The sequence below is a fragment of the Pristis pectinata genome, chromosome 12 (genome assembly GCF_009764475.1).
Source record: "Pristis pectinata isolate sPriPec2 chromosome 12, sPriPec2.1.pri, whole genome shotgun sequence".
NCBI lineage: Eukaryota > Metazoa > Chordata > Chondrichthyes > Rhinopristiformes > Pristidae > Pristis > Pristis pectinata.
The window spans coordinates 24,950,478-24,966,462 of NC_067416.1; the positions used below are offsets into that span (position 1 = coordinate 24,950,478).

Consider the following 15,985-nt stretch of genomic DNA (forward strand, 5'->3'; position numbering starts at 1 on the left):
GCCGATAGGTATTACTATGATTGCATGCAACCTTGACTTTGATTTATTGGTGGAGAATCAAATAAAGAAGTCTGAGTTTTGTTCTTTTAGTTGAGTTATATTAGACTTATAGCTATAGTTAAGAATTAAATTAGTTCTGTAGTTAAGAGTGAAATAAAATTACTTGAGTCACTAATTTCTTGTTCTTTTAGTTAAGAGTTAAATAAAGTTACTTAATTAAATTATTCATGTAGTTGTGTCTTTCATTGCCAACTCGGTCACTCAAGAGGAACCACAAGAAACCTGAGCTCTGTTTGGAGACATCTAGGTGCTTCCATATTCAGAAACATTTAAAAACTTCTGAAAATAAAGAAAACAATTAAAAATGCTTCAAATTATTAAAGTAAATTAAAAAGTAAAAATCACTTTAATACTCTTCTAAATTATAAAAACAAATAAAATGAAAATCTATTTCCTTATTTTTCTTCCTCGCAGTTGTAGTGAAGTGAATTGTGAAGTGATTGGGTTTATGGACCCTGTATCAGGTCTAACCTGGTGGGGGATCTGAGTTTCCTCACCATTTCCAACTGGGGAATCTGCCCTCAGATCCCCCCCGTTGGAAATGATGAGGAAACTCAGCAAGTTCCTGCACTTCTAGCTCAATGCATGTGGCACAGGCATCATTAAGAAAACCACAGAGGACACATAGATTCAGCTAAACCTGTGGAACGTATAAATTTGTTAGTTTATTTTGAATGTCCTTTGAAGAAATGGAAGCAGAGGAGTGACTGTAATATTGGGTCAACAATAGTCCCAGCTTTAACGCTGTTACTGCTTTAAGAATTGTGTCACGTGACCATCTGCTCCCTGGGCTGCAACCTTTAAACTTCTTTCCCCTCAGCACCACCCTGTCCCCCGCTGGTTGTGGTATTTGGCAGTGTCTGTGTGTGTTTTTTTGTGTGTACCTGAGAGGGCTCATCAGTGAGGCAGCAGCCCCTGCAACTTGTCACTCATCCCAGGGTCGCTGCGAAGGCGGAAGTTCCCGGTGAGTGCGAGTTCCTCAGAGTCTGAGACCCACGTCTCCCTGGAGAGGCCGATGATGTGAGTTTTAACCCTCCTCAGCCCGAGTTGTCCCTGTCCCCCTCACGTCGTGCGAGCGTAACAGAGCGGCAACGCAGAGTCTCTGCTGAACCTCACATGCACACCACCAGCTTGCATTGTGTGCTCCAGTGTGTCAAACTGCTGATCTAACCTTTCAGCACAGGCCTGCCCAGCACTTTTGCACTTGCTTCTAACAACTCCGCACACAGTATTGCGATTAAAATACCATGTTCAGAATTCTTGACCTGGCATTTGCATACTGTGCCTTTTCTTTCCCTCATTTGAGCTTTTTGACAAGGATTCAACTGACAATGCCAAATTAAAGATTGCTGTTCCTTTAAAGGAAGGCAGTGCCGTGGAGAGATGCACTTGTACGCTTAGGCGTCCCGGAGCACTTCAAGAAGCCCTGCCACTGAGTGATCCACAGTCTCCGGCTTCTCTGTAGAGCTCTGCTGACTGACATCTCGGTGAAACGGGTACACTGCTGACAGGAGGATCCTCGTGGAGTACATTCACTGGTCGCCATGCAGTGTTGTAAACAGACTAATCTCTGACTAGTGAACATACTCCAGGTGGATCTCCTACCTGACATTACTGGCACTGGTCTGTTTCACTTCAATGAAACATTATTCATTTGGGTTTTATGAAGATGTCCTTTGACTACCAATTATTATCCATTTCTTAGAAGTCTGTTTAAAAATGAAATGCTCTGGGACGTGTAAGGAGATAAGTACTTTACATTAACTCTACTTATCCCTGTAGTACTGTTCTTTAAAGAATTTGCAGCATATATGCACAAAGCCTCACAGAACTGGATGTGAGCAGTTTAGTAGCTTTGTCTGCTATGTGCTCTTCTTTGTCTATGCAATCATTACTTCTAAAGTCTAATTTACTCAGTAAGGCAAATCATGCTACAGCCATTAAGTAATTTGGGAGAATGTATTGAATTGATATAAATCCCATTGTAAAGTTGGTTGTTTAAAATTGTCTCAGCTTTTCTCACTTATTTATTAGCATTACTTATTAGCATTATTTATTGTCACTTACTTACAATGTTATTATTTTAAATAATGGTAGAAAAGCAAGCTCCTGTAACCAAAAAAGATGCATATTAATAACACTTACACAGCAGTGTTTTTCAGCACAAGTTATTTATAGATACAAAAGTTAAATTTGGCTTCTCTCTTGCATCTACGTTTCTCTAAACCTAGAGCTGAAGCATCACTGTCCACCCACAGCAGCTCTTGTGAGGCTCCATTGCAATCCTCAAAGTGCATCTGATCCACATTTCCAACAGCAGCTGTTCATGCTGTCAGTCTCTGAATCTGAACATTAAGTCTGCTTATTGGCAGATGACTACTGGATCATTTGGAGAAGCTGGAGAAAGCATTAAAATTATCCTAACAAAAATCAGATCATGACATATATGGCCAAATGGTTAAAATAACAGATAGGCCAAATGATTGGCTAGTAATCTTCAATCAAACATCCTAATATCACTGTATGTGGTGAAACAAGAGAGGAGGATGAAGATGCTGGAAATCTGGATCAACAAACAAAATGCTGGAGGAACTCAGCGGGTCAGTCAGCGTCAATGGAGGGAAATGAACAGTTGATGTTTTGGGTTGAGTCCTGATGAAGGGTCTGGACCTGAAATGTCGACTGTTCATTTCCCTCCATAGATGCTGCTTGACCTGCTGAGTTCCTCCAGCATTTGGTTTGTTGATCACTGTATGTGGCTCAGTGTTTAATTTTTTCTGATAACTCTTTAATGAACTGCCTTATGATAGTTTTACTATGTTAAATCTGCTATATAAAGACAGGCTATTATTGCTGTAGACCAGGCTTTCCATTTTGTTGGCCACTGATGATTATGTTTTGTCTAACTTTTGCTTCATTATGTACATATTGCAGCAGATTGCTGAGTGCAGTTCATATTACAAGAATGAGAAATGGAGTAGAAAATACAGTATAATGGATGTAAGGCGACAGAGAGAGGGGGAGGAAATGTGGATTTTCCTTGTTGATTTTTTCTTTCCATGGTATTTAAAGGGAATGCATAATTTTATGAGATAACATTTATACATATCTCTCTCTCCCCTGTTGCTTTCTGTAGTGCACACCTTATTTTTCCCTGGAGGAATATCTTTTAAGATGGGTTCATGGCTCATTCATGCACTCCCCCTTGATCCCTCTGTCCACCCCTAAATCATGCAAAAAAGTATGTCCCAAACTAGAGACACTTCAGTCTAGAAACACAGAAAAGTCGGTGCCCAACTTGCTCCTTATTGTTCCAGGACTGGGACTTTTGTGGTGAACTCTGAAAGTGAATGGAAAGCTGAGAGGCATAGGAAGTCATAAGGAACATTATTGCTAGTGTACAACTCTTTGCATTCAGGAAAAATTCCATCTTTATTAGAGTTAAAGGTGGTGTGTAACACAGTTGATTAGATATTCTGGATGCTCCATTGGATAGCATGTGCTGGATTGCAATGCACTATTAACCCAGGCATATTTGATCAGATGTAGAATGTGTGCAAAATTCATGGTTGTGGCTCATTTGCTCAAACTCCAATGATGGAAAGGGGTCCTGTTGGTTGCCATTCTGTAATTCTATAATTATCATTATTTCTGATGTCAGTCAGCAGTAACTGGGCTGTTTATTGCCTTAGTGAACTCGCAAGACCCACTTCTGTGCATGGCTAGCACCATTTCAATAAGCTTCTGTGTACTGAAGAGGGAGGAAGGGTCCATTGCTTCCAACTGATGGTGGAAATCATATTATAGGTTTGGAAAGGTTGCTGAAGATGCAAGTTCTGCTCTAGAGAGTTTAGAGGACTTCAGTTGCCTGATCTAGAGATGAAGGCTGACGAGCAGGTACAACACAATGTAGGGTGTATTCACCAGCCCCCATTGAAAACACATTAACAGTGTTTGGGAGCAAGGAATCATTCATCTTCAACTTACACAGTGGGTACCATTGTGCAAAGCGGCCCTGAGGGTATTACAGCATTCCAGCAATCTGTCCACCAGGATACTATTGGGACTGCTGAAAGTGCTCCACGGTGGAATGGCAGTGGCTTGAAGGAACCGTTCCCTCTCATGATGACAGCAGTCATGATTTGACTGCTGCCAAGCTGCCAGTGTTCTTGCCGTTGTCTGTCAGTCAAATAGCCCAGACTGGTGCCACACACAACACAATGCTGCAGTTCAAGGTTGGGCCACCATGAGTTGTACACTGTTATGCATTGTTGTGAAAATACTCTTGCAGCTTTTTAGGTAAGGAGTCAGAGGATGTTGGCCAGCAACAATGAAACATGCGCAATATTTTTTCCAAACAAAGATGTTGAGGCAAATTTCCTGCAGGTACTATTGAGAAAGCCTCAGTATGCTGCCATGTGTATTTTGTAGATGATGCATGGCATATGTTGGATCACTACAGTCTAATTTGGCAGGACCATTGTCAAAACAGCAATTCACAAGGATTGACAACATCAGCTACCCACTCTGCACATTCTTCCACATGACTCACTTTGCTGAGTATTGTCGAAGAATTGTGGCTTTGTGATTCACACAGCAGACTGGAAGCAAGTTATCAGCCATAATGCTTGGGGAAAGAAAGGTTATATTGCACCTCAGTTTCTGTATTGCACCTCATTCTCCCGATGTGTCTGGTCTAATTCCACATAGTAGGTAATTAATTTGTCAAGTAAGGAATTTAAGAATCCAGTTTAGTATTAAGAGCATACGTACCATTATTCAAATAAGCATATGGAGTTGTCTTTTGAAGGGCTATTGACAGCTGATTTTTGAATACAAGAAATAAATGCAAGGGTGTGCCCCTGGCATTACCACCACCATTCAACTTGACCTCACCATCACTTTCCTGCACTAATTCTATGTTCCTTTGACATTTAAAATTCCATCATCTCTGTCTTGAATATCTTCAGTGACTGAGCCTCGACAGCCCTCCAGGGCAGAAAATTTTGTAGATTCCTAACCCTGTAAGTGAAGAAATTTCTTCTCAACTCGGCCTTCGAGTGGCTGGCTCCTTATTTTGAAAGTGTGATCTCTGCTCATCTTTGGCACTGCATCTACTATGTCAAGCCCCATAAGAAGTTTGTAGATTTCAGTGACATCATCTGTCATTCTTTAAATTCAAGAATGTATGGGCCCAGTTTGCTTCATCTGTCTTCACACAACAAATTTACCATCCCATGAATCGGTCTGGTTATGCTTTGCTGCACTCTCTTTATTGGAAGTATATCTTTACGAAGATAGTGCGATCCGATCTGAACAGAATATTCCAGTTGGGCATCAGTGCCCACCTAAGATAATTGGAGCATGATATCATTATTTTTCTGAAATCCTCTTGCAATAAAAGCCAGCAGACCATTTTCCTTCCTAAACGCTTGATGTACCTATGTATTAACTTTCAGTGATTTGTGAACATTGACACCTAGATCTCTCTGAACAATACAACCTTTCAATCTCTACAAAGGTGGATGACTTCATATTTTTCTACATTATATTCTGGCATTCATTTTGTTGCCTATTCACTTAATTTGTCTATAATCCCCTTGGAGCCACACTGCATTGAGCTCTGTATCAACAACATTATATTACACAATCTCATCATCCAAGTAATTGATGTAGATTGTGAATGACTGGGGTACTAGCACCAATCCTGGTGATACTCCACCAATCTGAAAATTTATACTACACCAGTCTTTAAGCCATAGTTTCTACTCATTGAACTGGAAAGGGGGTGGTTTACATGCACCTGTCTACCTCAATGGTGCTGAGGTTGAGAGGGTTGAGAGCTTCAAGTTCCTGGGAGTGAACATCACCAACAGCCTGACCTGGTCAAATCACGTGGATGCCACGGCCAAGAAAGCTCACCAGCACCTCTACTTCCTCAAGAGGCTAAAGAAATTTGGTTTGTCCCCTTTGACTCTCACCAACTTTTACCGATGCACCATAGAAAGCATCCTATCTGGAGGTACCATGGCTTGGTACGGCAACTGCTCTGCCCAGGACTGCAAGAAACTGCAGAGAGTTGTGGACACAGTCCAGCGCATCACGGGCACCAGCCTCCCCTCCTTGGACTCTGTCTTTACCTCTCGCTATCTTGGTGAAGCAGCCAGCATAATCAAAGACCCCATCCACCCGGGTCATTCTCTCTTCTCTCCCCTTCCGTTGGGTAGAAGATACAGGAGCCTGAGGGCACATACCACCAGACTTAAGGAAAGCTTCTACCCCACTGTGATAAGACTATTGAACGGTTCCCTTATACAATGAGATGGACTATGACCTCACGATCTACCTTGTTGTGACCTTGCATCTTATTGCACTGCACTTTCCCTGTAGCTGTGACACTTTATTCTGTACTGTTATTGTTTTTACCTGTACTACATCAATGCACTCTGTATTAACTCAATGTAACTGCACTGTGTAATAAATTGACCTGTACGATCGGTATGCAAGACAAGTTTTTCACTGTACCTCGGTACAAGTGACAATAATAAACCAATACCGATATTTATCCTATGCCAATTTGTATATGGCTCAGATAGTAATCCAGAAGGTTTGTGGTTTTTTTAAAAAGTTGGACCCAATCTGCTCATAATCTTCCAGCAGTACTACTTTTTTGCCCTATCTCTGTCAGTGGTTCCCATGTGGGACATGGCAACTAGGACTTTGGATTGAGGTGCTCAACCAAAAATTGCTCAATGTAGTGCAATCTGTGCAAACTGCCAAATACAAATAATTTTTAGGGTGTTAAACAACAAATCTTATTACATCACATCAGTGTTTATTTTAATGTGCAATATTGTACAATTTGTGTTAAATCTCCAAACTGAAATAACTTAAATACTGCTATGTCCACTTAAAATTCTTTCTTATTTCAGCTTTGGTTTTATCTTACTTCTACTGTTTATTTTTTCCTTATAAAACTTAGGCTACTTCATTTATTATAGTTATACTCATTGTGTACAGATTCCTTTGACTGCTTGCCTTCATCCAAGATAAAAAATATCTGGTATATATAATGGAATATAGAATAAGGAAGCCTTGATGAGATTGGACTGGTATTGATGAAAGCCCATTTGGAGCAGTGTGTGTAGTTTTGGTCTCCACAGCTAAAGAAAGATAAATATTTCCTGAACTTGCTGCAGTGTGGATTCATAACATTGATTCCTGGGATGAGGGAATTTTCTATGCAGCAGAATTGAGTAGGATTTGCCTATATTCACTGGAGTTTCAAGGAATGTGAGAAGTCCCCATTGGGGCACAAAAGATACAGAGAAGGATTGACAGGGGAGATGCTAAAATGCTGTTTCCGTGGGGTGGAGATTCAAGTACTAGAGGGCATTGTTTCCAGATAAGGGGTTGGTGATTTAGAACCAAGATGAGCAGGAATATCTTCACAATTTCTTTCATTTTATCATGCAATGTCAACAATACATTCCCCCAAGCAATGAATACCAAAGGCCACATGCTGAGTAGAGCTGCTCATTTTCTATTCCAACAACTTAATTAAACTCCAATCTCAGAAGAGAATTCCTTACTGAACTAGTTTGGCATTTTCCTTTTATATTTGCGATCTGACTCGTATCCTCACTTAATGAAACTATCCAAAAGTTGCTGCAGTTTTGTTTTGTGGACTGATTTAATTGTTGTCAATTAAGACCTGTATTGGGAATGCCCAAATTCAATTCACTTACAATACTCCCAACCTCCTGAGGGAGCTGAAGTTAAGGTCACAATGCAGAAATCAAAAGCATAAAAAAAACTGATCTGTGCTATGGCTGGTACTTTTTTTTCACGGCAATTGACAGCATTCCAGAACTTTGGACTTCTCTTCTTCTGCAAGCTATTTTTCTATCAGGAGGTGATCTTGATTCTTGCTGATGTAGACAGAGCAAGAGTTTCAAGTGAAGGTGTCTGATGGTGTTCAGAAATGGAAAACAAGGATGAAGTTTCTACACCCACTTTGTAATGATAGGATAATTCGTGACGTTTTACTTGCTTGGGTGTATACATATTGCGATTGAATTTAAGGCTGTCATTAGTCTGGTTGGCTCAGATGAGGGCATTTTACTCTATTTGCAGTATTGGATAACTTTTCCTGCTCATATATAAGAAGACTGTCCAGTTAAATTATTGCACAAGTTAAACACCTTGTTTGGCAGTATATCCCTTACTTCATAGAGATAATGCAGCAAACACGGGTCTAGGATCACTGTGCATTCAAGGGCAGGCCACATTCTGAATCATAATTAATGAATGTTTGTGGTTACTGGTGCAAACCTCATCAGTGATAGCTAACTGGCTGTAATGTACATGTAACTTGCGGTATCCAGTCTGATTATTCAATTTGCAGTATCCAGTTTTCTCTTTGAGAGAAAACAAAAGGAAAGGTGGTGAAAATTACTGCAGTATTGGCAGCTTATGAGAAGATTTACAAGTATTTTTTTCAGAACAGTGGCATAACTTGAAATAGAATTTCAGCGTGGCTGAAAATGAGGTAATACTCAGGTAGGATGCAAAATAGATGGTAAAGAGCAGGCGAATCAATAAAGAGCAATCAATTTTTGAAACTAGGATAAACATTGATGAAGTGGTTTACCTAAATGAGAACAGAGCACCCTGTCAATTCTGTTCACTTGTGCAATTAGCAACACAGTTATTGCGACAACTTTTGAGCCACAATATCTGCCTTTCCAGTTTCAAATTGTTGCATGGAGTACTTTTTCAAATGGTCAGTGGACCTTAACTCCATTATATTGATATGATTAGTCCTTGTGAATGGAACAAAGTGACTGAGCATGCCGTGAGAAGCCATTACCACCTCTGGAGCTTTGCAATTGAAGCAAATGCTGAATGGTTTGTTGTGTTTGAGAAAATCGATAAGTTTAGGAATGAAGATGCAAAGTACAGCACATATAAATGACAATGGCCCAGATCATGCAGAGCTAAGACTGTTGTAGGGGACTGCAATCTACTTCATTGTGCTGGCTGGTGATTTCCTGCCTTAACTAACTCTACAGTGCAAAGTATAAATTAGGAATGGTGTATCTGACTATCCCCTACAGAACTGAACACAGAACTGAGTCCAGGGATGGACCTGGGCCATGCTCTTGTTGTTATTCATTCCTTTCTGGATCTGGATGATGCTGGCGAGTCCGGTGTTTTTGCCCATCTCCAATTGCCCTTGAAATGGTGGAAGTCAATGGATGTATCAAGATACCCAATCTTTCACTTGTTTTTGTAGCCACAGTTTTTATGTAGCTGTTCCAGTTGAATTTTCTCATCAATGGTGAACCCCAGGTTAATGATGATAGTGCACTTGGCCATTGGATGTTAAGATTGAGGTTATAATTCCTCTTGTTGGAGATGATCATTGTCTGCACTTTTGTGGAATACAAATAGTCCTACTGCTTTATGGCAGCCATACTTGGCTTATGTAGGTTACTGCCATTAATTTGAATGGGATCAAATTTGCTTGAGCTCTTCAAGGATGTAACAAGCAGAGTCACTATAAGGAAACCTGTAGATGTTGTGCATTTGAATTTCTGGAAGGCATTTGGCAAGGTGCCACATAAAATCTGGTATGTAAGAAAAGAGCTCATGGTATTGGGGAAAGTGTGTTAGCATGGACTGAAGACCAGTTATCACATAAAGGATAGAGGGACAGAATAAATGTGTCTTTATCAGGCTGGAACAATGTAAATACCAGAGTTTCCCAGGGATCTGTTCTTAGCCCTCAATTATTTGAAGTTTATATTAATGACCTGGAGGAGGGGGCAGAGTGTAAAGTATCCAAGTTTTCCAATGACACAAACATAGAAGGGAGGGTATGTTGCAGTCAGGATATTTGGATTCTACAAAAGGATTTAGATAGGTTAAGTGTGTGGGTGAAAACTTGGCAAATGGTGTTTCATGAGGTTATGTACTTTTGTAAGAGGAATCAAAGGCAGATTTTTCTAAATGGAGAGAGATTGCAATTGAGTTGTGCAGAGAAATCGAGGCATGTGGCCTTTGGTATTCATTGCCAGTCATCAGTTCTTTTAAACTAGATAGTTTAACTATTTTGGCTTTATATTGTCGGACTTTTTTGTTTAACTAAGAATTGTGAAATTGTTATAGTTATTATAACCCTCTGTCCTGTAGAGGAAACCTCTGGTATGTGAGCCTCTCCTGCTGAAGGACTGGCAGTGAAGAACACAAGTCATCTAATGCATGTCCCGGAAATATACACACTTCCTGACATGTTTAGAAAGAACAGGAATGAAGCATTTAAGAACAGCATTGGTTATGTTTTATGCATTTTCAGGCTAAGAAAGATTTCTACACTATCTATCTACATGTGCAGAAATCCTTTATAGTTAAATAAAAGTCAAGCAACCATGATTAGTTTCATGAAATAACCACCAAAGCTAAATTCATCAGGCATTTTTGGAATGTGCATCTAATCTATTCAATGTTATATTAATTGTCATGTGCCTTGATTTTAATAGTTGACTTCCTTGTCTAGTTTTGGGCCTGGTTTTGCACTGTCAGTACATATTGTTGTAGGTAAGTTTTATTATTAAGTCTGCATTGTATCATGTCCTGAATTTCAATGAGTTTTTAAAACTGTGGAAATAACAAAAATTGCTTTCCAACATCTCTGTGGCTTGATTTGGTAGAAGCAATATTTTAATTTTATTTCAAAGTTGCAACTTCCCTGCAAGTAATCTGATTATAATGGCACCAGCTTTGCCTTTGTATTGCCAGTTAGAGCAGTTTAATTTTCATCTACCCAGCTAAATGTTTGACTGTTGCTCTTAAGAATCATTTAAGCGTTTGCATTTTGAATATTCTGATGGGAAAAGAGTTGTCGTTAAGAAATACTCTGAAATCTTTAGTGTGGTACTTTATTCTAAAAGTTCTGTGGAATCATGTTGTAAAATTCTAGTGCTTAGAACATGCCATTGAAAATAAAAGTCACACATTATACTTAGCTTGGCAAGTACTGTGCTGCAGAGCCAGGAAATAATAAGCCAAGCACAAGCTATGTTGACAGAATTACATGCTGCAAATTTGATGATCAGGTCTTTTTACAATGAGACTGATAGTCTTGCAAGGGTGGAACTCACTCTAAATGATGTCCATGGCATTACCTGTCATTTGCTTGTTAAGGGCTGCAACCGTCCATTTTACTTCTTTAAAATGAAGAGGTATGCAGCCAAACAGAGGAGAAAAAGGATGGCAATTGTACATAAAATGTGTGTTTGGGGATTTTATCTATTCTACAAACTAAAAATTATCATGTTATCAGTTTGAATTTTGGTCAGTAAAGCTAGTCTGACTTTTGTTTCACATAACTGGTGAGTGCAAGTAATTAATATTTCTCATGTTACCTGTTATCTTCCTAAAAATTTGTTTCCAGTGATATTTGTGCAATAGTTTCTCCATTGCTAGTTAAAGCTAGTATGACAGTGTGTATAATACATTGTTGGGGGAAACCAGAGCCTTTAAACTATGGAACCATTTACAGCTTCTCTCAAGGACTTTGCTTCCATTAGTCCATTGGGTACAAACAGAGGCAGTGGCCAAGTCACAAATGCATAAAATATAGTCTCTTTCCTAATGCAGTTCCAATGTTGCATCAAGCATTGCTAGTGCTCCAAGGTGTCAATATGAACTTCATTGGTTGAAAGACTTCTTGCCCATCACAGATTATGGTAACCTATTCAGCACCTACTATAATTGGGAGTACCATCCTGTTTTCAACACATGCTTCCTCTATTTGCACCTGAACATTGTGAATGGTATCCTGCAGTTGACATTCATCCTCCTGAAAATGTCAATAAACAGGCTCCCTATTCGTGCAGCCTTTACATCAATGTGTCATTGTTGGCCAGCCAAAGAGGAAATGGAGACATTGAAAATCATCCCTATAATCGCTGCCGTAACCACCATCAATGGAAGTGAATTCAAGATTGTCACAACTCGCTGTGATTGTTTTTAGTCATAAATCACCTACAATCAATCTTGCACCTATATGTCCTTTCCCAAGACCTCGCAACTTCTGGAATCGGTCCAGTTAACTACGTGGTTAAATCTATTTATAATTTTAAATGCCTGCATTGTATTGCTCGGCTCCAAGGAGAAAGAGTACAAATTTTTAAGTCTCCTTGAATTTTCTGATAACTAGGCAACACCTATGCTGCACCCTACCTGTCTCCTTAATAACCTTCTGATAGTGTGGAGTCCAATTTTTCACATTTTAGCAAGGCACTGATTAAAGTTATGTTTTATTAAGTTGTATTTTAAATGTCATGTCCCTGAGATATATCACAGAACTGTCATTTTTTTTAATGTCCTGACTGAAGCCTGACTTCTAATGCTCTGTGAACTTGCACCCCTAAATCTTAAAGTCTTTCACAGCAATGCACCCAAGATCTATTCTGCTATTTACCTTTTTGGTCAGCGCTTTTCATTTTTACTTTCTGTCCATTGCAAATCTTATCAATATCCTTGTAGAACTTCCTTTGATCTGTTAAATAATTAACTTTGCCTCCTATTTGTGGCATCTACAGATTTTTAACGTCATCCATATCCAAATTATTGATATACACAATAAACAAAAGTGAACCATATGAAACATCATTAGATGATTTCAAGCATTTTTTACCCTTAATTCTCCAAATGTTTTGCCACAACAAGTTGTTGTGTTTATATAACATCCTTAATACAATAACACATACAAAGGCTCACCAATTTTTATAGATGCACCGTAGAAAGCATCCTGTTTGGAGGCATCATGGCTTGGTATGGCAACTGCTCTGCCCCAGACGGCAAGAAACTGTAGAGAGTTGTGGACACAGCTCAGCACGTAACAAAAACCAGCCTCCCCTCCACCGCCTCTGTCTTCATTTCTCGCTGCCTTGGTAAAGCAGCCAACATAATCAAAGACCTCTCCTACCCCGGTCATTCTCTCTTCTCCCCCCCTCCCATTGGGGAGAAGATACAAAAGCCTGAAAGCATGTACCACCAGGCTCAAGGACAGCTTCTATCCCGCTGTTTCTAGATTATTGAAAGGAACTCTTGACCTCACAATCTACCTCATCATGGCATTGCACCTTATTGTCTGCCTGCACTGCACTTTCTCTGTAACTGTAACACTATAATCAGTCTGTTATTGATTTTCCCTCATACTACCTTGATGTACTGACGTGCTGAAATAATCTGTATGGATGGTATGCAAAACAAAGTTTTTCACTGTACCTTGGTACATGTGACAATAATAAACCATTTACCAATTCAGGGAAGTATGGAAAAACAACATCTGGCATCAATAAGTGGGTGAGAAATTTAGATAAATCTTTCCAAAGCTTAGGGTCTAGACAGCACTGTGATTACCAATGATGAACAACTTGAAATTAGGATGCAGAGATTGGGTGAGAGGAGGTCATTGATGGATTTGCAAACAAAGATAAACATTTTAAAATTGACTGATTTCATAATTTAAAGCTAACTTAGGATAGATAAGTATGAGGTGAAGGCTAGCTGATTTGAGTGAAGGCTAGCTGATTTGAGTGAAGGTATGCAAATGTTGTACCTTTGAAACTTCCCCCCTTTTTTTGATAGCTACTGCAAGGCTATCCCAAGTCCTTTTTATACTAAGTGCATTGAATTTCAGTACAATGACTTCTAATTTCAGAAATAATTGTATAAAGTTTGTCACAAAGAGTGCTTCCCTTTTTGGCTTATGTTTGTGAAGCGGAACTTTAGCCCATGCTCCACCAACAGGCAGCTGGTTCTCTGTGTCCTGCTGTAAGCTTCCCTTTGATGGCTTAGAAATTGCTTGTTACTGTATTTTCACTGTTGTTGGAAAAACCCTAACGTGTGTTTGTTTGATTTTGATATTGGGTAGAACGTAGAGGAAAGTTCAGGCAATAGCTTTCCATAATGTTCTGCATTCCATTTATTAGATCAGTGCTGGTCTTGCAGTTGAGGAGACAGGGAAGAAGGGGAAAAAGCGGACATTGGAAGGGAATAAGAAAGTAGTTGTTTATTTTGTGTAAGACTTTCCCTTGAAGCTGTTAAGCAATTCTTGAGTTCATTATGTGATGTGATTTTGGCATTGACATAAGGACAGGGCCACAACACCATGTACTTTTCCCATGGGAATAGAAGGGAGAGGAATAAAAATAGTCAGGGAACATTGGCATCTTCGCTTGTTTATGTTTGTTGTCCTCAGAAGTTCTGCAGCCTCTTCACTTGTGAAATAAATATAGACTGAAATCTCTGGCAGAGAATTACTGTGTAATAATTCATCCTGAGTAGTTCTAGTGACATCATAAACAATGAGCTAGAAGCTTGAATGGTTTATGCACAAAGTAGAAACCTGGGATTGAATAACTGTCAAATCTCACTGCTAATAATTTGTTCTACTTTGTAATGTCATATTAGGATTTTTACTTTTACAACATGTTTTGCTTTCAACTTTTCTTAACATATGAGTAGTCATAACAGATGAAAAACTTAATTGAATTGATTTTTTAATTGTTCTATGTGTGTCCTTCTGACAAACAACTTGCTTCTTCCATAATCTATTATCAACTGCCATCAGGGAATGTACTTTGTAGAAAGATTTTTTAAATTATAACTTGTAACTCAGTTAAATGGTATTGGCCAGGGCATGCTTTAATGTTGAAGTTGACGCTTGTATAAGGATGGAGGGAAATGAATGTTTCTGTTCAGAGAGTGGTGAGTGCATGGAATGGGCTGCCGGCAACGGTGGTGGAGGCGGATACGATAGGGTCTTTTAAGAGAGTGTTGGATAGGTACATGGAGCTGAGAAAAATAGAGGGCTATGGGTAAGCCTAGTAATTTCTAGGGTAGGGACATGTTCGGCACAGCTTTGTGGGCTGAAGGGCCTGAATTGTGCTGTAGTTTTTCTATGTTTCTATGTTTCTAAAGAAATTGTGATAGTGATATCTGCCCTTACAGAGATATGCTCTGTAAATTTTATGTATTAATAGGTTTTTGTTTAAATATATCAGTAGGTAACAGAGTTGTGCTGGCTGTGGCTAGCAGTCTTGATTGGAGCTGGTGGCATTTTGCCATTCAAACTTATTTGTGAAATGGGGACTTGAGTTCAGCCCCTAGAATCTTTCACTATCTATTTGCTTCATTGCTGGACTCCCAATGGCAGGGCCCAATCTTGCTGAATTCCTCTGTGTTATACTGGGGATTTACCTCTGGGATCTTGCAGGTGCCCAGTCTCTGTAAAGTGCCCACCACTGGTTTGGGGTGTAGAGGGTCAGTGAGATAGGTGTTCTATAGCCAGTCCTGGTGAGAGTGGTCACACATCGACCTTGGATGGCAGTTCAGGATGGCAAGCCCAGGTGAGCATTATCTGGCCCAGTAAACTTGCACTTGTTTACCGTGCAAAAATATGATAACATCAATAAAAGATTATTTTACTTTGAATATAATGGAATAAAAATAATGTTCATTCATATTTCCACTGAAGTAAGATAAGATAAGATATCTTTATTAGTCACATGTACATCAAGCTGGCACTGTCTTAGCGTTACGCTAACTGCTACACTACTGTGCCTGAATGATATTAGAGAAAAGTAACGCAGCTTATTTGCATGGATTTCTTAAATTCACAAAATCAATTTGAATTTCAAGTTAATACTAATTGCTGTCAACATATTATTTGGTGAGTAAATAAAATTAATGGTCTTTATTTTAAAACTACAGAATCACTGAATTAAGGCATTTTACAGTAGTTTTCACATGCACAGCAACAATAAAGGAGAGATTATTCTCATAGAGAATGGTTGAAATTATCAAAACCGTGTCTGCAGGTTCCTTTGCACAGGAACAGGATCATTAT

The 15,985-nt window shown here is 39.3% G+C and overlaps 1 protein-coding gene across 2 annotated transcripts in view; it reads left to right on the plus strand.

Moving 5' to 3' along the window:
• Positions 1 to 852: 852 nt before the first annotated feature.
• Positions 853 to 15,985, plus strand: part of mgmt (O-6-methylguanine-DNA methyltransferase) — a 282,187-nt gene continuing 267,054 nt past the window's right edge. The window contains exon 1 of one of the 2 annotated variants that reach the window (XM_052027348.1): positions 853 to 1,080. The gene's annotated coding sequence lies outside the window, so the exon portion shown is untranslated. The remainder of the gene's footprint in view (positions 1,081 to 15,985) is intronic. The other variant, XM_052027349.1, reaches the window with a different exon arrangement.